This window comes from Ornithodoros turicata, chromosome 2 (genome assembly GCF_037126465.1).
Source record: "Ornithodoros turicata isolate Travis chromosome 2, ASM3712646v1, whole genome shotgun sequence".
Lineage (NCBI taxonomy): Eukaryota > Metazoa > Arthropoda > Arachnida > Ixodida > Argasidae > Ornithodoros > Ornithodoros turicata.
In genome coordinates, this window is record NC_088202.1 from 69,799,093 (window position 1) to 69,825,625 (window position 26,533).

The 26,533-nt window shown below is 44.3% G+C and overlaps 1 protein-coding gene across 8 annotated transcripts in view; it reads left to right on the forward strand.

The window, feature by feature from the left end:
- The first annotated feature begins 7,338 nt into the window (after positions 1-7,338).
- Positions 7,339-26,533, forward strand: part of LOC135385549 (diacylglycerol kinase 1-like) — a 479,846-nt gene continuing 460,651 nt past the window's right edge. For 7 of the 8 annotated variants that reach the window (XM_064614922.1, XM_064614919.1, XM_064614921.1 and 4 more), the window contains exon 1: positions 15,900-16,134. The gene's annotated coding sequence lies outside the window, so the exon portion shown is untranslated. Of the gene's footprint in view, positions 7,442-15,899; positions 16,135-26,533 lie in introns of those variants that run through there. The other variant, XM_064614920.1, reaches the window with a different exon arrangement.

Sequence of the window (26,533 nt, forward strand, 5' to 3'; positions counted from 1 at the left end):
CTGTTGCCACGCGCTACTGCGTTTGCTCGGCAGTTCTACCGGTACCGTCCTAGCGTGAGCCCACGAACATCTGCCCGCTGGGACAGTCCATCACCGCTGTTCAGGACTCATGTAGAGGGACATCTTCTCTACAATGCCACGTCGCCGATGACGTTACATGGTCCACGCGTTCTGATTCGCTGGTCAGTGGGGGTCAGCGCCCTGTCCCTTTGCCGCAGTAAACCAGTTTCGCCAGTTCCCCAGGAGAATTGGGGATAGAGGGAGCGGCAGAATCATGACCGAGCCAGGAGCAATGCTTTTTGAGAGCCCCGAACAGCCGATCAGGCAGTAGCATACATTTCTCTGAACCAATCAGCGAGCGCAGACCTGTAGCGTCCTGGACCTGGAGCGCTGACCTTGTAGCGTCAGCGCGAGGTCTCAGGCAGATCACAGGCTGGTACTGCTCTCCACCACAGTTGCGCACGGTCGCTTTTTGCGGCGTACTTTAAATTCAATTTCAGCGATAATTATGACTCTGTGGTGTGAATTACTTCTCATGGTGCACCGTACTGACCTACTTAACAGTTTTGTAGGAAGAAAACGGTGTTAAAAATGACTTCTGTGCTACTTTAGAGGGATTGAACCACTTGCGTCGCATGCAGCTTTGGGCAAATTACTTTTGTGTAATGAATTACCATTACTGATTACTGTTTTGCAGGACGATGTATTACATTACGCTTTACTTTTTCGTACTCAGTAATGCATTACTGTGACGTTGCATTTTCTTACTTGAAGCATGCAGCAGAGAGACGAGGACTCTGCTCTGCTGTCTCCTCGTCTTCCTGCTGCGTAAAACTTCCCTACCTTAGTTACATTTTCTTTAACACAGTCCTATGTGGTATTTGAATCGCATACTGCAAAGGAACCTGATAATCCTGACTTCTTTACATGTACATTACCGATGACGAAAAGTATAGTTTCTACAAATTCGCTACGGATACATGATTTCGTCGAGAGATGAGAACAATGTGTATATTCTAAATGGCCAACCATAGATAGTATTAATTTCGGCGTAGAAGGAGTTGGTGTTCAAAGACTCCACTTGAACTCCATCCTCCTCCTTGACGACCTGGCCGGTGGCAAATGTGTCTGGAAAGGAAAACAACGTAAACAACGAGAATTGGCCGAGGCAGGCCACAATTAGGGACGACACAGACACGTAAGCGTCACGCGCCCAGAAATTAAGGAAGACTCAGGTTCGATTCATGGCGTCAGCACCTCCTTTCCCTGAGATGTTTTAATGAAAACAGCTTGAGGAGTTTCCTTGCCTGCACCAGGCACAACCCGTAACCGCTGGCTTTAGACAAATGCCTAAATTTTCATACCAAGTAATGGGTAATGCCTTTGCGCATTACCCTGCCGAAATGTAGTGGCATGGTATTGTTCATTACCAAGATGTAATCCTTTACCGATAATGCATTACTTGGTAACGCATTACTCCCCACCCTGGTCTCAAGTCACTCTAAATGAATGTGAAAGACAATTATTTGCGTAGATATGAACCTGCAGTCCAAGTTTTACAGCAGAGGGAGTAATTGACGCGTAGAAAATAGGCACGGCGAAGACCGAAATCCACCCGGCTCTTACATTACTCCAGGCGTCTCCCTCCGCCAGTGAAGCAGCGCGGGAGAGGTCACGTGCTTGCGAGTACCAATGGAAATCCCCGTAGCTCTAGCTCCTCTCACGTCACGTAGAAAAATGATTCTCTTTTCCTGAGTGCTAGGCAGGCGGACCGCTCGAACCCCTACGGCACCACGTGACCAATGAGGAAAACCTGAGTACAGTGTTGGACAAAAGTTTACGGAACACGCTCCGGCGCATTCCTTCCGCAGAGTGACACGGCTAGCAGTGAAGGGTACAGTACGGACTTACAAACAGATGTCTGGGCTAGCTGGGCACATGTCTGTAAGTACGTACGGTTCCATTCGCTGCTGGCGTGTTACTAAGAGGAAGGAATGCGCCGGAATGTGTTCCGTAAGCTTTCGTCCAGCACTGTACATGTGCACGCATATGAACGTTCGTTCCAACTTCGAATAAAGAATGTGCGTTTTCATTCGCAGAACTTTTTTTTTCGACAATTTACGTATTTATACAGTTCCCACCCACTCCAAAGCTTCCGAAGCAACGCTCCCAGCATCATAATATTTCTGCATATTTAGAAGTTTCCCGTCGCATACTTGAATTCAAACATTTTGGACGATTTTTCTGTGAGAGGACTCGTGCCCTGCTGATAACTAAACGAACGGCATGAAATACGACATCAAAAAGGTTAATTAAAGGGCATGTATACTCTTTGCCACAATGAAGAAGCAAAAAGAATGTTTCGGCGGAGAAAGCCGCCAGCCGCACGGGCAGCCACAGGAAGCCTATGTTCGTCTGCAACGATTTGCTGACATTTCGACTTTATGGCTGCGTTCCAATACCTCGCTCCCACGAAGCCGCCTGACTAGGCAGTTGAGTAGACCCTTTTGCTTGTCACTATTGGAACAGGCTTGCCTAGCCAAGGCGCCTGTGGCGCCATCTCGTTGCTCACGCAAGAAATGCGTACGGCGCAAGCGCAGCAGGACTCTAATGCGCTAAGTTTGTAGGACATCGTGCATAAACTGTCACCTTCACAACTAAACATGTGTTGCAACTATCTACGCAGTTTTAAAAAACATACCACTATGTGCAACTTTACATTTAAAGCCAGCAGAAACAGCGGGCACGCTGGTACCGTCAATGTGCGTCTCCATCCCGGCTGTCAGATGGTCAGGCGTATAACTAGACTGCATCGATGCGCACTAGGCGGTAGCCGACTGAATAGCGGACTTGGCGAGATTTGGAACGGGACTTAACATGGCGGCACTTCCGGTTAGACCGCTAGGCAGTCGACTAACCGGGGTATTGGAACGCAGACTATATGTACACGTGCGAAGGAGTGGGAGGAGGCGTTAAGCAGGCTTTCTTTATGTAGGTGGCGTTGACTCTGCGAAGATACCAGCTCGCGTGACTCAGCGGTTAGCGTGCTAGCCATGTCACGTCGAGACTGGGAGGTACCCGGGTTCGAATCCCGGTGCATGGATCCTGGTGTGCATTCTGGGGGTTTTCCTTGGTTTTCCGCGGGTGTTGTCAGACATATGTCGGCACAGATCCCTTAGAAGTCGGCCCAGGACGCACATTCCCCCACCCCACCCCCGAGGGTTAGTCGTGACGTTGCCCACTTCTGTGAGGCCAACAACGGCGAGCTCTTATCACCACCACCACCTTATCAACACCACCACCACCACCGCGAAGGTACAGCGAAGACCGCGTAACGAGGCTTCTGAATTCCCCACGCGCATGATATGCCACGTGCAATATACGTTGCTGATACCATAAACGTACATGCGTCATGGTCGACCCAAGACGCATACTAACCCTCCCCCCGCCCACCCATGTCCCCTACTGTCCTCTCTCCATCTGTCCCCGTCCGTACGCCTGTCATATAGCTACACTTGTCTCTAGGCGCTAACACGGAATTAAAAAAAAAACATGCGGCATTTACCATCGGCAGGACCGTGCTGGTGTACAATACGAACATGCTACGTGCAAATCACTGCCATGGCACAGGATCACACACAAAAAAAAAAAACACACATGCTTTGACCACTTTCCGTTTTACCATCGCCAACATGACTTAACAGTCTGCACATATCATTCTTTCCCTTGTTAATTCCTTATCGCTGGATCTAACTATGGCAACGCACGTGTTAACACAGAAGCGACAGTACTACAGACCGAAATATTAGGGAGTATTGGGAAATCGTAAGCGCCGTATCGCTGTCAGGCGTTGGTCAATCAGATATCAGCAACGTGATGCCAGCCACTCCAAAGGGATCAGGCGATTAACTTATCATGTTTTCGGAAACGTTATCGTGAAGCTTCTACGCTTTCCTAAAACTCCCTATTTGTATTAGAGGAAAAAAAAATAGCAGGCGCTCTTTGGCTGCACGTATAGCATATGTTTGTAAGTCAAACGTCGGATTGCCAGTATTGGACAGCTGTTTCGGCCTTCTTGGGCCTCATCAGCAGTACGCAGGCAGGCATCGTTTGAGCGGATGGCGTCAGAAGGTCACGTGGCACGTGATGCCTCCCGTCAGGGTGTCCTAGCCCTGGTGTTAGCAGGCTCGTACCCTGACGGGAGGCATCACGTGCCACGTGACCTTCTGACGCCATCCGCTCAAACGTTGCCTGCCTGCGTACTTCTGATGAGGCCCAAGAAGGCCGAAACAGCTGTCCAGTACTGGCATGGCGAAGTTTGACTTACAAACAAATCCCTATTTGTATTGTGCCTTTAAATTTCTTCACTTCTAGCTATCGGAGATACCAGTCCGGAATATGATGTTCCACGGTAGAATGTATCGCATCTCATCGTTAATTTCTTCTCCAAGGATAATTTATCACGTGGGAACTCCATCGCGTTAAACCTATCTGACACCAGCGAAAGAGATGCTTTTATGCCCTTTATGCTTCCTTCTGCTTGACCTGTTCCCCCCCCCCCTCTTTTTTCTGGTTCTATTGTTCCACCCACAAACGCGTTTTGGAGTAGCCAGTCCTGACTGGGTTGGGACTTACCTCTCCATATGTTTTTCTTTTATATCCAATCAAATCCAATCGAAATGCACGAGGCTGGAGGATATTTGGCAACGTCATTGGAAACAAAATATTTTGAACGTGCCTCCGAAATAGCAATTTTTCCTTTCTCTAAATCTACGCACCGCCACTGAACACGATGTTGCTCCTCTCATTTAGCGGCCACTCCCACTTTTTACCGGAGGGTTGAATTACATTCATTACTGCTTAATTTTCCAGTCCATTAGGAGCGGTGTGTATCAGGAACTGCCGAGTTGGTTGAGCCGGCCACGAAGAGGAAAGTTTCGAGAGAAGAGAAGCATAAAAAATGTGACGCGAAAGAAATCGCTTAATTTCTCGAGCTAACAGTTATGATAAACTGAAAACGAATCCCTCCATCCCTCATTCGAAATGAGATATCAGCATTCCATGAATGTGGCGCGTCATTCCGTAAATATTACGCAGAATGTACCTGTTGGAATCTCATTCCCCACTGCTGTTGCTGCGTCAGCTCCATCTGCCTACGGGGACGCTTCTAATGAAGATTGCTTGTCCTCGGACGAGTATCAGTTACGATGGGGCAATCCACCCAAGAATTATACGTTTCGTTCGCGTCCAAAGTACGCGCCAATATATGGAGCTATAGCGACAAGGAAGAGGACCTAAATAATGCTTAGGGGCGTTTTCTTGAAACCTTCGCGATTTGACAACGGAACGAGATTCATGTAAGATGTCCCTCAGGTAAACCTTCTAGTTACAATATATTGCAAGCACATACAGTGAATGTAAAACCCGTCTCTTTTTTACGTAGAATTTACGTCTTTCCGATCATTTACGTGACTGACACTCGCATATATTGCGTGAATATGCAATTTCTACATATATATGGTAAAAACTTTAAAAAACCCAGTGCCGGGGAACACAGAAAAGACAACAGGAACACAGCACTGAACTACAACCAAGTGACGTTTTGCTGTGAAATGATTTTATCTTCAGTGTTGACCTTCACTAGTCACGTGACCCATCCGGAAGGGACGACACTACCCTGTTTATCACGATCTTTCGTCCGAAACGTGACTTGGTTGTAGTTCAGTGCTGTGTTCGTGTTGTCGTTTCTGTGTTCCCCGGCCCTGGGGGTTTTTAAAGTTTTTACCAAATACGTTGGACCACTCAGCCCACACCATCCCATAATTTAATGTATACAGGGTGTCCCAGAAAACGTGTCATTGAATTATAATAAAAAGTCTGCGCCACCTAGAGTAATGCTATCAACGGCATTTGTTCTTACTGGGATTTTTGCCACCTCCTCATGTGAATGTCGTGTAACGTAAGTTTAATTATGTAAATTTTTGTGAGCTTAAGTCGGAAATTTGCCTAGTAAAGGTCACTTTTTTACCCCACCAATGTGAAGAGCGTGTCTAATTCACTCAAATTAATGATAATTGACAGGGATATTCAGGAGCTATCCCATCGGAAAAAATAGCCGAACATCATGCTCTACGGAGGTCGCACAGAATAGCGCACGATGAATTTTTCAGCGCAATCTTTGTCAGTCCGACGAAAGGAGGTTGGAAACCCAGCCCACCCCGGCATCGCAGAAAGAGATAACGCAGGCATGGCTTATCACGTCCGACTTTCGCTGGGATAATGCTTTCTCTCTCCCAATTTTAGGAACTGTTACTTTTTCTACTATCACTCTGTGGGCTGGCTTCGGAACCTCCTTTCGTCGGACTGCGAGCGATTGCGCTTAAAAAGACATCGCGCGTTATGGTCCGGTGCTCCGAAAAGCATGATATTCGGCTATTTTTTTAGATGGGATAGCTCATAAATATCACTGTCAATTATCATGAATTTGAGTGAATTCGGCACGCTCTTCATATTGGTGGGGTAAAAGAGTGACCTTCCCTTGGCAAATTTCTGAGTTCAGTTCGCAAATATTTGCATAATTAAAATTGGGGTACATGACATTAACTTTACAAGGTGGCAAAAACATAATAAGAACAAATGCCGTTGACCGCATGAAACTAGGTGGCGTAGTTTTTTTATTATAATTCAATGACACGTTCTCTGGGACACCCTGTATATTGCGTGCAATGTATTGCTAATATTGCATGAATATGCAAACATTACATATTTATGCAACGTTTTGGCTTTGCAGAGCATAGCGTCTCCGAGAGCAGAGAATAAGAAAACCTATGGAGCATTCGACCGACTTTGGTCGGGCACTAGACGTCAAAGGCTCCTGCACTCATTTCATTATAACGTTCTCAAAGACGTTCGATCACCAACCGACAGCCGTCAACTTCGTCTGTGTGAGGTCACCAGTCAACTCACTAGTCAAGGTCATCGAGTCATTAGCACAGTTAGCGTCAAAACCCAAAACCTCGCGGACCTCTCCTCTCCCCAATCTTTTACACGTGGTTGCGTGATAAGAAGCAGGCCTTTCTCTCACTTGACAAGTTCGATCAGTAATATACGGCGATAGTCGATCAGGTGATTGATATACACTTCACTTTTCCAATGTGGGTGTGCAATGTGTGTAAGTGCGTGGAAATGTCGATACTCAGTGCGCCGTCTTTGTTGCAGCGGTTCTACCTGTGCACGTTTTTTTTTCCCTCACAGCAACGTGCGAACGCTACTTACACCTGGATCCCCCTTTCCCGCTGATGCAAGACCGCTTACGCGAGTCTCGCCCCTTTTATGCAGTCGTAATCCATCAACCTGTCCAAGGGCACCATATCCGTCCATTGCTGCCCGGTATAAAGGTTCGTGTGTACTTTGAGGCAGTCCACCTCTACGAAACTTCATGGTATGTGTTTCGTTATTATTGAATATAGATAGGTAGATGTCGGACATTTTGTTGGAGCGGTAAGGTTGCCGAATTTTCGTTCCTGCTGCCCGTTCCGATTGCTGCCTGTGGTTTCTGAATCAAGGAAGTCATATTTCAGATATCAGAAGTGTTTACTCATAGAAAACATACATTTGGCAGAACTACTATAGAGGAAGAGGCCTCGTTGTTAGTAAACTAGTGTTGGGACCTCAAAATATTGACGAAATTTCCCATCTACCGAGCAACTCCTCATATGAAAAAGCAGCCTGTGACAAGCAATAGATAAATGCGTACATATACGGGGTGTTTTATTTCTTCCTTTACAGATTAAAAACCAAAAAACAAAACAAAAAGAAACACTAGGAGCAGCACAGATGCCATCTTTCAGCATGGCTATGCGGCCAGGCGAACATCCTGTGAGAAAGCGAATGTAATTACTGTACGACAAAAATTGCCTAGAAAATTTATTAATTGGCGTTTCGATCGAATATTTTTCGCATAAAATACGAGACAGCAAAATTGGAGCCAAGCTATATTTGAACCCACCCTCCTTTTTAAAAATACAAAATAAAAATAAATAATTATAATTTGTTTTTAAAAATCCTGAAACGAACACGTACTTTGATATACAGGGTGTCCACGCTAAGTGTGAACAGATTTTTTAAAAATATATCAATCACTTTTTCCGAGATGAAATCAATTGCAATATAGCATATGCTAAAGGGCACTCCCTAGGGGGGCATTAACAGACTCATAAGGCAATGTCTTAATTAACTTTCAATAATTAACTTTTTAATTATAAAAGCTACGAAGTTGCTATCTCTTCGGTCACCAGATACCAAAGCCGTTTTCAGAACAAAAATCCGTTCGGTAGATCGTCCGCAAAAAAATCGTGAAGGAACGCCATTTTTTCTTTATTTGGTTTATTGCGCATCTTCAAAGAAGCCTCATGCGTCGAAGATTAGCTTTAACTTGCGGAAACAAAACAAAAACACTAATCTATCGGGTGACTCTATCGTGACTGCTCTTATCTTGGGCTGCATTTTCTGTTTTCTTTTAATCTTTTTCCAGGTCGCAAGAGGCGATAGTGTGCTCTTTCATCCTCTCGTATTGGGGGTGAAAGAAAGACGCGTCTCTAGAGATGCGCAATAAATAAAATAAAGAAAAAAATGGCGTTCCTTCACGAATTTTTTGCGGACGATCTATCGAACGGATTTTTGTTCTGAAAACGGCTTTGGTATCTGGTGACCGAGGAGATCAGATGTTCTCATTGGAGCAACTTCGTAGCTTTCATAATTAAAAAGTTGATTATTGAATGTTAATTAAGACATTGCCTTAGGAGTCTGTTAATGCCCCCCTAGGGAGTGCCCTTTAGCATATGATATATTGCAATTGATTTCATCTCGGAAAAAGTGATTGATATATTTTTAAAAAATCTGTTCACACTTAGCGTGGACACCCTGTATATAAATCGTCAAATTTGATGCGCAAATGAGCCGAAACCAGAACTACGCAGTTCTCGAGCGCAGAAACGACATGACTTTCGGCTTATCTGGGCACAAAAGCGGTATCTCTGTCCAAGAAATCAGCGTTTGTTTCTGTCAGCTCCATCGCTAGAAAACACGTGTCCCTCCCGCGCGAACGCCCTTTCCCTCTTTTTGCACTGGAGAAGCGCCTGGTTTCAGTTTCAGATCATTTCATAGCAAAATTTAGCCATTGATCTTTGAGTACGTGCTCGTTTCAGGATAGTTAAAAAAAAAAAAGAGTGTGTAGATTGAAATGATGGCTGGCTCCAATTCTGGTTTCACATACAGTGTCACCCAAGACTTCCAATTAATAAGTTATTTAATAAATTTTAGGTAATTAGTCGTCCAGTAGTTACATGCGCTTTCCGGCAGGACGCATAACCCCCCTGTGAAAACCGCATATGGGTAGCTCTCATACCTTTATTATAAAAAATATGTAAATGATTTAAAGAAAACCACTCTGTATGAAAACATACATACGCACATGCACACATACGTATGTGTTATTTTACGCAAATAACGAGACAGAAGGAGGACAAATGGGGCGAGACAGACTTCGTCCTTTTCGTCCCCCTTTCCTCGTCCAATATGTCCTTTTATTAACTCCTCGAACTCAAGGAGACGCTACCATCGTCGCAATTACACCATCTAGCTTGAATGCTGTTACATTGTTCTACCGAAAAATATACCGCTAGGTGATCCCCCATATATGCAGTCACCACTAACTGTAAGGATACATTTCTTTTTGGATATTTTTCCTGCAGCGTAGCATGCCGGATGTTCTAAAGGTTGTACTGCGCCGTTTGGGAATTTCATTCGTTTCCGGACGTTGCCGATTTTCTGGTCTCGGGGCCCTTCCCCTAGTATAAGGTTCTGGAACACAGTCGAATGCCCGCATAGCGTGACGTGGTGATCCTTTCTGACCAAATTCCTATTTAGGGATTATCCAGCAATCCCGTAGCACAAGCAGCGACCCACACTGCGCAGGATTTCAGGAAAAAAAGATCCAAAGGGAAAAAGATCCATAAGGAAAGAAGATCCAGTAGTGGATTTTCTTTCCTTATGGATCTTTTCGCCGCATGGAACTTCTTTCTCGTTTGAATCTTCTTTCTCTATGGATGTTTCCGTATGGATCTTCTTTCTCAATTCGATCGTTTTCCCTCTGTCACGTAACTACGTTCAAACTTCTTTGTGTTCTACAGCTGTAGTTCGTATTGAGACATGAGACACCCATCCCAACGTTTTTACAGCAATGCACTCCTTGTGTACATTTTCTCCTCTTAAAAAGCAATATAGTACTTATCCACGGCATGGTTTGTATTCGCCCCTGCTTATTTCATGAATTCTTAACAATCAATATTTTTAGAATAGGCAAATAATAATAAATAATAATATCTTTAATATGTAAACTGCAGGGAATATTTTATAAAAATATATCTGGTTCCCAGTCCGAATGACAATCCGTCAGGTCTCTCGAAGCGATTCCGATCACCAGCAGTACATCACGCAACGACGCCAACGAAGAAGAATGTTGGCAGCGGTAGAAAAAAGACTGCGAGTTTCTTCTCCTCTACTTTTTGTGAAAACATTTTCTTCCATTTTTTACACATTAAAAAAGGCAAAGAAATGCGGCAAAGCTCCGCTTTAGAGCTGGCCTCGGTTGTTCTCTGTAGCACAATATCGACCATAGGAGTTCACATTTTTGGTTACCCATATCTCAAGTCAATAAAGGAGCAGTGGTGAAAGGACGTTTTTGCACTTGAAACGCGTATTTACTTGGTGAAAAAAAAAAAGAAAAAGTAATGGGAGGCATGAATAATGTACATCGTGAGCTGACGTTAGTTCAAAGCAACAATCCTCACCTGAGGCGCCTGAGGCATGATGAGTACCGCCTTCACACAATTCACTCCCGCCGAGTCGTCTAGGTTGGGCGCAATTTGCAATGCAGTTTAAATATTTCGCTCTTTGAAAAAACGGTAGAAAATACGTGTTTCGTCTTTGTCATGCTTTGCGGGTGTTTTTGCAGCTCTTGTTTATGCACGTGTATTAGACAAGGGAGATATCTCCGTGGCCGACAAGCCCTCTCAACAGTTGGACGCTTCATGCCATGAAATTGCATTGCCCACGGAATCCTCTGTGTCGGGCGCAGTCGGGCGAAAGGCGCTGTGCATTTGCGAAACAAATAACTTGGTTCAAAGGCTGCAAATCCAAAAACGGTGAATCACGAACGAAAAAACCACGAGCATGGTAGAAGGCCGCCACAGCGGCCTACTAAGTCGGGTCGACAGGCGGCACCCCAGTTTCGCAGAGCTGTTGCAGTGACTTCAGACCTCGCAGCATGCCTCTCGGAATCGGATGCAGGCTCTGAGGCTTGATCCCCTCGCCATAGGAAGACCACAATGCCCAAGCGTGTTTTGGAGGAACTAGTCACTACAAAAGCTTATTTAGTGACTCTAGGGGGAGCAGACTGTTACTTTCCAAGATGAACAGATTAGCAACGTATGTAGCGGAGCACATCCCCACGTTTCCTGGTGTGCTCAACTACTTGGAGTCAATTATTGATATAGGCGTGCTCCCTGCAAGTTAGGGATATTCTGAAATATCTTTGTGACTATTGGAATGCAATGACAGCTTCCTGCAAATAAAAACGAGAAAATGCTCAATTCGTGTCCGAAGACTCTGGCGCATTTTCTTCTCTCGGGGTAGCCATATATGCGCGAAAGCCATCCGAAGTCTGTGGATGCTAAGAAGGAAATTTCGCCATGGTACAACCAACGATATTAAATTAACAGCATATAAAACCTTAGTTCAACCTTGTTTAGAGTATGAATCTGCAGTCAGGGATCACTACACATGCACGCTATCCGAAAAAAATAGAGAAAGTACAAAGATCTGCATGCTGTCATGCTTGTCTTGTCTAGGTTTCATTTGCACATAGGCGAAAAGTAAATAAACTAAAACTGGGGGAGGGGGGGGGGTATCAGGTTATATTTTACCTTAATAACTCGGGTGTAATCGGATTCAAGTGGATCTTATTCAACCAAATTCTGATGGAATCGGATTGAATCAGGTGTCATTCCTCGGTTTGCTCGGCATAATACACACGACACACCAGTAGACACAGAACATCAATAGTTAGTCCATGCATCTAAGACACAGCAGTGTCTTCGTTTGTCGTGGTCGTTTGGGGTGTTGGACAGGTCGCGCCTTTCACTCATGTGGGATGTGACGGGCGGATTCCCACAAGTTCTGTAATAGTTGTGACTAATTCCGATCGCCCTGGTCCAGCGGTCTTCGTGGAAATACCGGGTTAAACTTAATACAAACTGACAGTATGGTACGATGGTGCGATGGTGGTGATTCTTTTCGATCAGATATACACACGCACGCGCTTCCTCGCTTGGTTCACTTTCCCAATGGATATTTTTGCAACGTGGACCTTCTTTCTCGTTTGGATCTTCTTTCCCTATGGATGTTTCTTCTGTCTGGATCTTCCTGCAAGTTTGAATCATTTTTCCCTCTGTCACGTGACCCCGTCGGATGTTCTTTCCCGATTGATCTTTTTATCCCGTTGGATCTTTCTTCCACAAGCGACTGCACAGAAGCTCGTTTCAGCGGATACACACACACACACAAAAAAAAAAAAAAAAAGAAGGAAAGAACAGTGGTCAACAGGTCTCGTTTTGTCTAATGACACGACACGACAATACGTGCATATGATGCGGAAGCACGGATTAGAAAGGCGGAGACCGAACCCGTGCGCCGATCGGCAAACATTTTTTGCGATGCGCACGCGTTTCGTGGGAGGCTCGATTCAAAACGCTGGGCCCCGATTAGCTTTGTCAATCGTCGTGACAGTTACCGTGGTACAAGGAGCATCCCAATGACGGCTAATAACGGGAAGCTCGTGTGCTATCTCTGATGAGGAGTACTGTGAGACAACTCGAATCCCAGAGCAAGAGGGAACACAATCCTTTCCCCCCTGTTTCCCCATGCACCTTCAATGCTCGCTCCGCCATTGTAATTTGGGAATGACAATGGTAAGAATAAAAGAAAAAAAAAAAGACTGCATTGTGTCAAACGCGTTTTACTACGTTGGCCTTATCGGGCCATCGTGATGGCGGTAAATTCATGGCAAAACGCATTTTTGATATGCTATGAAACCTTTACTGGGAATCTTTTACTGTTTTATGAAGTTGTTAATCTTCTTTTCTTCTTTTTTTTTCATTGTTACTGCGGTGTGGGCACACAATTTCGGCGCACCGCAAACAGGGTCTGGTGATCACGTGGTGATCCGTTGACTGTCAAGTCAAGGACGAACCTACACTCTTAGAAATGAACTTCACCGCATAGCACGCTCGTAGCCAACCATCATCTTGAATGATATCGTTATCTGGCCTGATTTGTTGAAAACGGGAGGAGTACGCTTTTTTGTGACAATTATAAACAGCATAAGTGTCACAAAAAAGGCGTACGCCCCCCGTTTTCAACAAATCAGGGTAGATAACGATATCATTCGAGATGATGGTTGGCTAGGAGCGTGCTATGCGGTGAAGTTCATTTTTAAGAGTGTACTACACGGTGGCTGGCCCAACAGGTTCAAAGAATTACATATACGCAAGAACTTTCCCATGGTTCCTACACTCTTAAAAATGAACTTCGCCACATAGCACGCTCCAAGCCAACCATCATCCCGGGTGATATCGTTCCCTTCCTTGATTTGTTGAAAACGGGAGGCGTACGCCTTTTTGTGACACTTATGCAGAAATGTTAATTGTCACAAAAAGGCGTACGCCTCCCGTTTTCCACAAATCGTGTGAGAGAACGATGTCACTCGGGATGATGGTTGGCTTAGAGCGTGCTATGTGGTGAAGTTCATTTTTAAGAGTGTAGAGGGAGGACCTATCTTTGTGTGATGAGTGTAAAGAAAGAAAAAGGAGGATGAATTGAAGAGGCTATATTCAATTTAACTGCTCAAGGTACAGAGCACTTAATAAAATATAAAGCTTACGAACATAAAGCGGCCCAAAAGAAACGTCGTTGCTGACGCCCTCAGAGCTTGTGGGATGATTCTTCTTTGATATCTAGCATGGTTATTTCATGAGACGCAACAGCTTGCAATATGAGGTCGTCTTGGTCTGATATCGTATATCTTGGTATATCGTATAACATATTTTCTCCAAACGTTTGCGAATGTAAATATTGTTCTTCTACGTCCAGAAACAAAGAGAAAACACAAGTTGTTTTTGCTGTTCCATTGTGTCGTTTTTTTGTTTTTTACTTTTCATGCCACCACCCATGTAGAAAGACCTCAATCTACAAGCAGTGTTGCAGTAAAATGAGGTCGGCGTCATCCATAAAGCCACAGACGATAATTGAGTCAAAGGACTGCAGTAAGCGATCGAGGACAGAATACGAGGGTTAGTAAAGAGAAAAAATAGAAGAGAGTTGTTAAAAAATATGAATAAACTGAGCACTCATATTAGCACTACAAACGAAAACGAACCCATGAACTTTACTTTACGTTTTCACGGCCGCCGTCTAGTCTTCGGAGTTCACACCCATTGAACATTGTTCCTATGCGTTCACGTATAGATGTTTTTAAATATAGTTTTTTTCCTCATACAGTTGATAAATGATGATGAGGAATAGGTTACCTGGTGCTATAAGGGAATTACCTGTGAATGACTTTTGTAACCAAGCATGCCTGCTCCTGCTATAGCCTCACAGAGGCTGGAGTATATGAAATAAATAAATAAATAAATAAAACTAAGGAGCATAATGGAAACAATAATTTCAGTTAATATATTTATGTGATAAAAAGATAAAAACACTGAAACGACTGTTTACTAGAGTACAATCTTTCTTCCACTAGTCTGCATTTCGTCAGGTACAAAAATACTTTACCTTTACTTTTGTACCTGATGAAATGCAGACTACTGCAAGAAAGCTTGTAGGTTAATAAACAGTAGTTCCGGTGTTTTTATCTTTTTATCAGTTGTGTTGACCGCGCTTGACAAAGTTTCTGCATTCCTCCATTGCTCATATATATATATATATATATGTACAAATTACGCAGTATTTTTATTCAACGTAAAGATTGCCTTACGTGGGGTACATGAATACAATTGATGTATTGATGTAGAAATGGCTTACTGCAGTATGGAGATGTTTCTTGTTCCAGTGACGTAGTAACCTGCAGGCTAGCTTTTCCGCAATGCTCCAGATGGTTGTGGCGAAGATGCCGTCAAAACGTGGCGTGGAAGAAGCGGTGTTTCATCAGGCGTTGTCAACATACTTTGAATAATAAATTCCTGCTCCTCTATTACCTGCGCCTCTGTTACATTAATTAAGAAGCTGATATGTAAACAATACGCACCCTTTACTGGTTCAGCGACTCGCAATATTGTGAAGCGCCCTCCTCTGCACTCCTAAAGAGAAGGATAAATATGTTATTATAAAACGGGAATGGAGGATGTGGGGTTAACGAGCGTAGTGCACTTCACATGCAACTTTTAGAAGATACGAATTCGTACGCGCGGAACTCCGCAAATAATAAATGAATGAATAAAGGCGGAAGCTGATTCACCCACTTTCCTCCCGCACTTGGCGCTCGCTTATCTGCTTCTCGTAATATAAATATCCGACGTTCACGGGTATGGAGGCAGGTGGGAGGCATGTTTTTCCCCTGTGCTTTCCCAAAATCGTGAGAACATGCCCAATTAACGGCGGAGTTGTCGTCTTCGTCGCGCGGAACCCTTTAAAATGTCACGAAGCTGAGCGACCGGCGTCCGTCCCATCCCATCTTTTGCTCTTCAGCCATTTTCGCACACATCTCTCCTCCCTCCACTCTTTCACGGAGCACGCATGCGCTTGCTCCCGCAGCGCCCCTGGTTGCAGTTAATTGCCACGGCAGGGCGCTGCGTTCGCCAGACGACGTGCGTTGCCTCGGCCCGATCTCCGAGCCTCCGCTAAAGTGCCGTTTTGTGATCACAACCCGTCCATTAGGAAAAAAGCAAGCCCGCAACACACGTTCGGAAAGTGAAAAAGAACAGATAGAAAAGCAGTGCGTAGCGATCTTCCAATTCTGCGCGGCCTTTGCCCTTCGTAGGACTGCTGGGACCACACCTCGGGTTTCGCGTGCAGGTACGTCTTGTTTTTTCATATTTTGGCCGACAAGTGAGCTCTCTTTTTGGTGGATAGGAGAGAGGGGCGATGAAGTTGCGGAGGTGGGCACAGCACCCCGGTGACATTTTGCGTCTCGCGCGAAGGATACGGAGGCAGACGACTGGCATGCCTCTCCTGTGCCAAGGCCACAAATGCCTCAGGTCGTGTTCATGCTCGCGAGTGCGTGTCGTGCGTAGCATCCCGCTTTGAACGATAGGCGTGACTGTATCGAACACAACTTTGTGCGCTGCCACCTTGGGTACGCCTAGCAATATGCAGAACGCGATTTGGTCGATGCCCTTCGCGCGGGCTTCGATACGTGATGCGTGCTGCTTGATATCGTATGTTTTGCTTAAAAGAGGAGTCGGTAACGTTCTATTATGGGAACTGTCAGCTCAGAATACGTGAATGGTCTTCCTATTATATGATATATACCTGTGTCAATTTGATTTCGGAAAATGGCAGCATGAGAACTGTACCCGCATTTTGATGGAAGTCTTTCTTTTTGGGCAAATTGTTTGCATCTTTTTCCTCGCTAGGAGTTACTCCCATATTTGTAAGAAAGTGGTGTAAAGACGTCAGAATTGGGTGCGAACTCTAACCCTTTGCCCTCATACATTGACGTGCGTGTTATGCTAACTCGGGGGTCTCAAACACGCGGCCCGCAATAAAGTATTCTGCGGTCCGAGGTCCCTGGCCACCGAACAGAAGAAAGCTGGCCTGTCAAAAAAATATATTTGAGAATTAGGAATGAAACCATATTTTCGGGCCTTCTTACGTTTTACCCTTGCTTGACGTAATGCTGCCCCTGTCCATGTGAGGCAACACAAATGTATGCGAACATTTCTTGTGGCTAATAAACCTCAAGAAGCTACGGTCACAGCAACCCGCTCATCGTGTGCACGTGGGTAAACTAACACTGGAACTAATGTGAGGATTAAGACGGGCTCATCTTAATCCGAAACCATCCGTTATCAGTAAAGCCAGCTTGCTGTTTCCTTATTCTGATCTTTCTATTTATTTTTCAAAGTTGAAACTGTAAATAGGAGATGGTTTCAGTGCTCCAGTATATTGTCAGGATCGTTTGTGAATAACAGCGTATTTTTCCCGAGTCTTTTTTCATATTTTCAGTGACACATTTGGAAGGGCAGCATATTTATTTCTCTTTTTTGCGTCAAGTGCAATATTTCATTAATGAACTGGACACACATCATCCGGATACACAATAACTACTCCGCCCCAGTACTTTGTGTATATTTTTATTGTATCGTATTTATTTTATTGTATGGTGATTTGGGTCATTTCTTTTCTGTGCGGCCCTCCGTGATGTGGTCTAAGGTGAATGCGGTCCGCTAATCGGTTTTAGTTCGAGACCCCTGTGCTAACTCATCAAATTATTTCATCTCACATGAACTGGGGCAGAGTTCAACACTCCACGTCGTCATCATTCGTTATCTAATTGTCATTCTTGTAGTTGAGTAGATGAGCGAACCGCAGGTCCCTATAACATTCGGTGGAAACGCACTGAGACTACTAACACTATTGGTGTAACACAGCGCTGTTGAGCGATGTAAACAACGAATGTAGGCACCCCTCTCAAAAAGTACACATAGTGACAAAAGACAGTGAACGACCAAAGCGAAGATAACACTATGCTGATACAGCCAGCGACGTACGTTCCTTAATCAGTTCAATCAATAAACACACTGCGATATATAAAAGAGCTGACTATAACAGACACCTTTATTTCCCTTAAATATTCGCATAAGAAGTGAAAAAGACAAGACGCTGCCTTCCTTTGTCATTGATATTCACGCACTTTCCTTCGTCTTCTCCATGATTTTCACTCGAAAACCAGCTGTTTTCATGCCGTGCTCGAGCGTAATCTTTCCAGCCCGGAGACCGAAGTGGAGTACCCGAAGACACTCGACGGGCATTGAGATCGACGTGCGCAAGGTACAACACAGTCTCGAGAGCACGAGCGATCATGTGACATTTCTCTCAAGCCCTCTGCATTGATCATATCTTTAATCGCTACGTCGTTATTTTTGCCGTACTCTAAACATTATGGCCGATGAAGATCGCAAGGTCGTTAGCGTGGCTAGTTTCGTATTTTGTGGAAGATGTTTTTTGCGCGCTCTTTAAAAAGAAGGACTATGAGTTTGAGTTTGCATGCTACAAAAAGAAAAAAAAACGAAAAAAAACGAAGAAAGATAGTTAATCAGAGTACAAAAAGGACGACATTTCTCGTCACACGCACCAGCCGCAGTTTGGTTTGCGAGTGTCATCTTTAGGCGTCTGTATGCGTATGCCAGTTACAATCTATCACACACTGTTAGTACGGTGCTTGTGATAATGCTTGTCTTGCGCACTGTTAATTACAAGGTCGCGCGTAACGCAGCGTAAGGTAAAGCAGTAGGAATAAACAAACTGTAAATAAATCCGGTTTTCATTGTCACGCTTTTGCTCCTTGTTCAGCAGGTACGTACCACGCGATCTGAGAGCAGAACTTCTCCGCATAATGGGCTAATAACCCGCTGTTATTCAGAATTATAGTGTTATCTTTCCCGATCTCTTGAAAGTCGGTACTGTACCACTTTCTGTGTGCGCAAATTTTTGATACAAAAAGGCGTACATTTCCTATTTTCCACAACTATTGGCTGACTATTGATTCACAGAGTGCTTCGTCGGCGAAGTTCTGCTTCTATAGAGTGTGCCGCTTGGATTGATTATCATCAAAAGAGGGCGCTACCGTGGACTGAACTGAACGCAAAGTGAGCGGTACCAAATTGGTCAACGTGCTCCTGGTCCTGCTTTCCCGTATCTGGTGCCTTCTTACTTACGCAGGATAAGATGCGCTCAATTTACGAGTGACATAAAATTGAGCCACCACGAAGATCTCGTACCTCAGTGCCCCCCCCCCCCCCTCGTCCAAACTTCTGCATTTTATCTTGCGGCCACGTTTCCTATACTTTATCTCGTGGCGAGGGGCTTCCGTTAGGCACCGCGGAGAAAACTGGTGACAACCTTTAGGCAGGCTACGATATTTCAATCCCGGACGAAGTCGCCGTCGTTCGTAGACTAGCAACGCTATTCGTACGATAGAACGTCTATAGAGAGGGGACAAAGGAGGTAACATTCTGGATGTCCCTATACACTCTGAAAACACATGAAAGGGGAGGGGGTAATGTCATAATCGGCTTGCCGTGTTTGGCCACACAGAAGTGGGCATCGTCAGGGGGACATGCGTAGAGGGTGCCTGAGTCCGTCGGGGAGTGCAAAGGGATTGAGAACTTCAAAACTTCACCGCATAACACAACCCGAGCCAACTGTCTTTCAGAATGGTTTCGCCCTCTTTCCTGATTTGTGGAAAATCGCTCATGTACACCTTTTTTGTATCAATTAGCATATTTCCAAGTTGATACAAAAGGGCATACACTTCAGGAATAAGAACCGAGAGTTAAAAGATGGGAGTGTTGATATGGGCTCACATTCCAAAACGGGAGAGCACAAAAGACAGCAGACGGCCCGGACAAGCTCATGCCGTCTGCTGTGTCGTCTGCTTTGTTTTGTGCTCTCCCCTTTTGGAATAGGGAATGAAAACTATCGATGGCTGATTCTGAGCCTGCGGTGAAACAACTTCATCCCATAGTAATACATGTAGTAGTTGTTGTTGTCGTCTGAGCCTGTTATGCGGTGAAGTTCTGTTTTTAGAGTGTACATACATACACATCGCCTTCGTTGTCGTCGTGAGAGAGACATCAGTGAGACAGTCGGAGGGTACTGACGTCATCGTCAGAGAGGAGGAAAATGGAAGAGGACAAAAAAAAGTAATAGTGTCGCCACACCTCTGCCGTAAAGGCGACAAAACCACAATTTCCAGTTGCGTAATAAGGATTAAAGGACACCAATCAATCCATGTCATACGCGAAACATAAACATTGTTTCGAAATAAATGGAAGCGCATGAGCGAATAACGTAAGCCGTGTTGACGATGGCTTCGAGACGAGATTTCTTTTCTCTTTTGATGCGGGTGTCGTCCTACCTCTCGTCCTACCTCGGTACCCCGGTGTTGTCTAATTACTACCTCTTACCTACCTGTACTCCCTTATTTAGGGAATATCCTTACTACTGCGTACCACGTTCCGTAATGGATCCGGTCATCAGAAAGAAAAGAATAGAACCCTTTCATCTCTCGTTCAGCCGAGTAGCTTTGTGTGATGTTGCACTGCAGAATAACAACGCTTAAGTTAGGAATGGTGATGTCATTGGCTGCACTGCGGAGATGACGTAGCTGGGATGAAAAACGCGTTGGGTAACGCACGACAAAACCCATTACAGACGGGGATCGTCTACGTAGCATTCCGCACAGATTCAGTACATGCTTGAACTTAGAAGTAAAATGCAAGCGAGAGGGTGTATACTTGACGTTGGCAACATGTCCCTGTGTTTTGTCTTTTGTCCTTCCCTGAAGCTGAGGGACATGTTGGTCATCTTGAGGTTGGTTTTTCTATTTACTTTTCTACTCAGGAGTATTGAAGTAGCCTGACCCCACTTTGTCGGGTCCCATATCTCCGTATTTTTTATATCCCAATCAATCAATCGGATAAACATTTCAATTCACGGCTACCTCGGTAACGCATTGAGTGATTACCGTTGTAGGTTAAACATTGGCAGTGGCAGACATTACAATATCTCGTTACCTACCTCGTTCTTTGATTTTTTTCGAGAGAGCACGTTACCGAGTATGTCCCATGCACTTATATTCCCGAAATCTTACATTACAACTCCCATCTGACTTGCTAAGTTGTTATGTAAACCTTCTTTTTTGGATCTTTGTCCTCCTAAGCAATCGTCCATCCATCTTACTTGTTATGCACCGCTAGTTGTGTTTGGCAAACTATGTTAAATAGAAAGCAAACAAAGTTGGCACATGCAGAGAGTGGTGCATTTGGATCAAGTCCTCCGTCTCAGAGAAGCTTTATCCACATACGACACGCAGCTCCCTGCGATCTTGAAAATCGTGTGTGCGGCGTGGTGTTTACTGAGCGTCGTACCCGTTACCTAATAACGTAATGCGATACCGATACTCGTTACTTAAGCGAAAGGTAGCGAAATATCGATTCCGATACACTTTTTTTTAAAAAGTAATGCAACACCGCTCCACATAAAAAGTAATATTTCATTGCTTTTGCTGAAAGTAGACATATTGTTTGTATTTGTGTTGTGTTAGAATATGCATTAGCATGCTCGTATTTGGCGGCCATGACCTCTCCACCGTTGATGCTGATGTGGGCGAAAAAAAAAATAATAGGGAGAAGTTGAATTCGTCATACGACAAATTCGGCTACTCCCATAAACAGACCCCCCCTCCCCCAAATTGAAAAAAAAAATAAAGAAAAGAAAAGGAAAATCCGCCGCTTTCGCGATAGCTATCGACAGAACGCCAAATCACGGGTTAACGTAGCGTTAATAATGAATCACACGGTCCTAATAGACTGGACCATCGTATTTATAGCATGTGGTACTGTAGTTGTAGTATATAAATTGAGGGTGAGAATACATATGTCGTAATGTGACATGACCGAGGAAGACCAACTTGGAATCCTTGACCTCAGTTTGCGGTAAACAACACGTTGGCGGAATTCATAAGAGCATCGTGTTGTCCTCAGTCAAAGCTGAAGGGACTTTCACTTCAGGGTCCAAGAAATCGATGGAGTATTTATGGGAATATGTGGGCGCAGCGCATGTATACAACTTTTGTGGAGCGCATGGCGACACCAGCGATTTTGTTCACAAGTAAGAAATGCTGGGTGAAAAAGTCGTCGGCTTGAGAGCATCGGTAATAAAAACGTAACAGGGTCGGCAACCATGAATTTGCAACGGAAATACTTGTCCGCTTCTAATTTGAAAGCGCGATTACTGCTTCGCAATAACATTAACGTACGTTATATACGAAGCACGCTGCTACTCATACGTTTTGTATTCTTTCGCTCGCTTTGTTCCTGCCTACGCAGTGAACAATGGACAAGTGCCCTAAACTAACATCGTCGGTGTAATAGAAATTAGAGGTGGAGGAAGAAAACGTTGCTAATTATGTAGAAGTATATAGGTGAGCCCGACGGCATCGGAAGCTGTTGCCAATGCACCGCTTTATTTCCAGTGGCTTTTACACGTGTGTTTGTAAACCAGGCGTACTCTAAACCCGAAGAGTAATTTTACCACGAAAATTAGTCCCTTTCGGTAGTAGATGGAAGGGAGTAAATGAACGTCACACAGTGGAGACTGCATTTCGCGCTCTGTTCTAACAGCCCCAGGTGCATACTTCTTGGGCATGAATGAAAACACTTTGAATTAAACCATCAACCGTGATATGTCGAGTGATATAAAATTTTGCGACATACATAGGGCACAATTTCCCAGGAAATCGCCGCTATTTCTTACCTTGTGCGGGTAGAAAATTGCGAAGTTCGCTAAGTTAAATAGTCTTATTCCATCGAATTCGCGCAGAGCACATATTTATGTAGACTGTTGCATTGAGGAGACGATCTGCGAAGTTCAGTGAGTTTTTGTAATAATGGGGAGAAAATTTCGGGGTTAGGGGACTAAAATGGGGGGTAATTGAGGGGACTAGAAGCTGCAATTACTTCCCGTTTTACTCCTGTTTTTCTAAGAGTGACACCAGACGATATCCACGGTGTACCGCCTGTTTAAAAGACACACCGCTCCTGACAAATGCCTGTTCTTGCACCGGTCTCAAAGACGGGTAGAGGATCAGCGCCCGTGGGTTTACCGTTAGTATTTTTGAGAATTGTCGATGTTCCCGACGTTACCTCGATTTATTGGCATGCGGGATACACCTTGCGCTCTTGTAAAGTTGATGCAATACACTTTATGCTGCTGTACAGTCAGAAAAATTACGTTATACTCTTCGAATTGTACTCTGGGTATCGATTCCTTTTCTTTCTTTCTTTTTGGTGTAGATGATGACGGACAGAAGAAGAAGAAGAAAAAAATGGGGAGGTGGGGAGGTTTTGGCGTAGAACATATACATTCCGATCGTTTGTGTGGTGACTCTTAAGAAACTCCATGTTGCGTTTTTGCGTTACGCCTTACGTATAGGTGTGGGATTAAATTAGTCTACTTTTATTAGTTCATTTAGTAAATTTTACAACAGCCTTTTTTAGTCACACCATGTTATTGCCGTTTAGTTTGGGGTGGCACAACAGCATCAAACGTAGAGCGATTAACACAGTTGCAAAAAAGAAAAGAAAAAGCCTGCGTTGCGTTGCAAATGTTCCATATACTGAGCGCACAGAGAGACCCTTCGAGAAATTTGATGTTGTGCGTGCAGGGCCACCTTTATGAATTTCTTCTTTGCAGTGAATTGCGAACGGCGTACTCGTCTCTAATGTTATAGTAAACTAAATGATGTAAAACACCACAGTACACCATACCATCACCTGACTCGAAAATAACAATTGTAGTTAAATAAAGTCAAATTGAAGAGAAAATAACAAAAAACAACAAATCCCTAGCAATATATCTTTTTTGGCGGTTACCATTTTCCGCAGTGTCAAAAACGGCCTATTATAGCTTTTTACACGTACCACTATTTTCCATTGGAAATAAGAACTCGGAAATAAAAACATAGTAAAACATAAACACATCAATTACATTAAAAGTCACCCAAGTAAAATTCACGCTCAAAAACCTCGCAGACATCTGCAATGGAAAGAGCACCCTTCCCCCCCCCCCCCCCATATTTTCTTCTTTCATGATGTGTTACCAAGAAAATCATCCGGAAACAATTTAAACACATACGACTAAAATGCAATCGGATATCGGTACAATTACGTCGATGCGCGAAAATGGGATTCCAGAAATCACATTCATGGCCCATGGCCCGCGCGCGAGTACATGCTGATGTGAAAATGAGACTGAAGGAAACAGTGACGCTCGCGGCAGAGCGTCGCACGTCACCCCTCCGCAAATTTGGAGTAGCAGGTGCCCACCAGGGAGATCACATAGCTCCAGAACCTTGGGTGCCTCAATACTAGCTAGTATTGAGGCACCCTACCATAAACTATCCAGTTATTCGACGACGACGACGAAGAAGAAGTAGAGGAGTTTGAGATTGTAGATATATATATAATATATATATAATTATTAATAATAATAATAATATTAATTTTTTTATATATAAAAAAAGGAAGAAATTGAATTCGCCACCTGACGAATTCTCTTACTCCCACATAGAACCCCAAATGGATGAACCCCACGGAAAGGAAAAATAAAAATAAAAAATGAAAAGAGAAATAAGAAGAGGAGCAAGTATAATAATAACCAGCGGCTGAACTTGACACGCATCTAGCCGCTGGCATCAGTTGGTGCGGGTGCTGTCAATATGGGGCGTGCCGAAAGACAGAGGGACTGCATCGCGCGATATCTTCCATATCGATTCTGTTAAACTAATTCTGCGGAAGACGTTGGTGCATAGAGAGTGAATTTCGATTGGATCTCCCATATCAGAAACAGACAAATACAGCATACCCGTTAGCATTCCTCTTGGCAGTGCCGCAGAAACGGCGCGGATTATGATGTCCGTAAACAAGCTGGTTCGGTGACGCATAATTGCGTAAACACATGCAGTGTTTGCGTGAGCCATAAAATAATTCATCTCATTCCTTTGCTCTTCGTATTTATCACGCTACGAGCTTCCCCGGCTAAGCTTCGCGCGGAAACAACGCGTATGATGTTTGTTTGTTTGTTTGTTTGTAAGGAAAAAAAAAAGAGGAGAAATTGAACTCGTCTCCCGACTTGATGTTGTCGACTTGTTATTGTTGTGTTGACTTGTCTCTCGTATGATGTTGTGGAACGGTAGCTGCATTGTTGGCATGCAACAAACTGTTGCTAAGCGAAGTAATCATCAAGCCATAATTAGGGAATAGATTCCAATGTAAATCACCTATGGCTACCTCTGAAGGGAATGAGAAATGCACAGGCTGCGTATTAGAGATTGAGAATTGCTGTCACGTGAGTATTGAGAAGGACGGTGTACAAATAGTACATGAACATTGTCTGCAGTGTCGATACTGTTTCATCAGAATTAGGGCCGGTGCTAGGGGTGTGCGGGGCTGGAGTCAAAGGCACATCGCGGGGCCTCACACCAGCAGTAATGAAAATATAAGAAATTATAATATTTTCGCAGTGGGAGATTTTAGCAGTACGGGAAATGGCAGCAGGAGAAAAGGGTGCGAAATCCTCGGTATAGCTTGCAGGGTTTGCGGATTATTCTTAAAAGTGGGACTTTTTCTCATCACATGACGGAGTGGCACATAACACATTCTTCTCTCATTTCTGTTTTAGTCGAAGATCGCGTGTGCGATTAAGTGCATACCTGATATTTTTTTAAAAAGTAATCCCTGGTTGAGGGCTCCGTGCGCGGGGTCTATGCAAGCGCGGGGCCTAAGGCGGTCGCCTTACTCGCCTACCCCTATCGCCGGCCTTGATTAGAATACGGGATTATAGAGTTGTATGTCTTCCGCTCTGCAAACAATACATACCGCTTATACGGCAGATGTCGAATCTTTCCTCAGCGGCGTATGGAGTGCGGAAAATATCAGACAGTCTCAGTTTCTAAATTTGTTTAGGTAACTGAAACGGTAAAAACTGCTTGTCCTGGTTGTCAACGTTGTACCCTCTCCCGCCATTTTCGTGAGCCGTTCGCTTTTCGAATTTCGAAACTAGCTAACCCTTGAGGTCATACAGGAACAATAATAATTCGGAGATTTACGTCGTGAGACAACTGCGGGCAAAGGCGGGCAGCAAAAGCAGCTTGTTATGCTGCGAAATTGTGAAAAAGCAGTAAAATAAGTATGGTAACAAGCAGTGATGGCCAGTAGTTAACTACATGTAGTTATACTACTAGTTAAACTACCTGATTGTAGTTAAAAAGTAGTTATCAACCAGAAATGTAGTGACAGCTACTAGTTACACTACTATTTTAAGTAGTTAACTACAGTAGTTACGTTACCGAAGGCGCCAACTACTTCCTTGAGCTACTTGTTGATGAGAACGGAGGTGTCATATATTACCTACCTGTGCTATTATGTCACTGTATTATCCACGTCCATACAACCTGCCCCGATTGTTGTGCTGGCAACCAGGAGAGATTATCAAGATGGCGGAATAAAGAGTATACCGTGAATCTGACGGTGCGTGCTTCTCATCGTATACCATACCTACCTGTGCTATTATGTCACTGTATTATCCACGTCCATACAACCTGCCCCGATTGTTGTGCTGGCAACCAGGAGAGATTATCAAGATGGCGGAATAAAGAGTATACCGTGAATCTGACGGTGCGTGCTTCTCA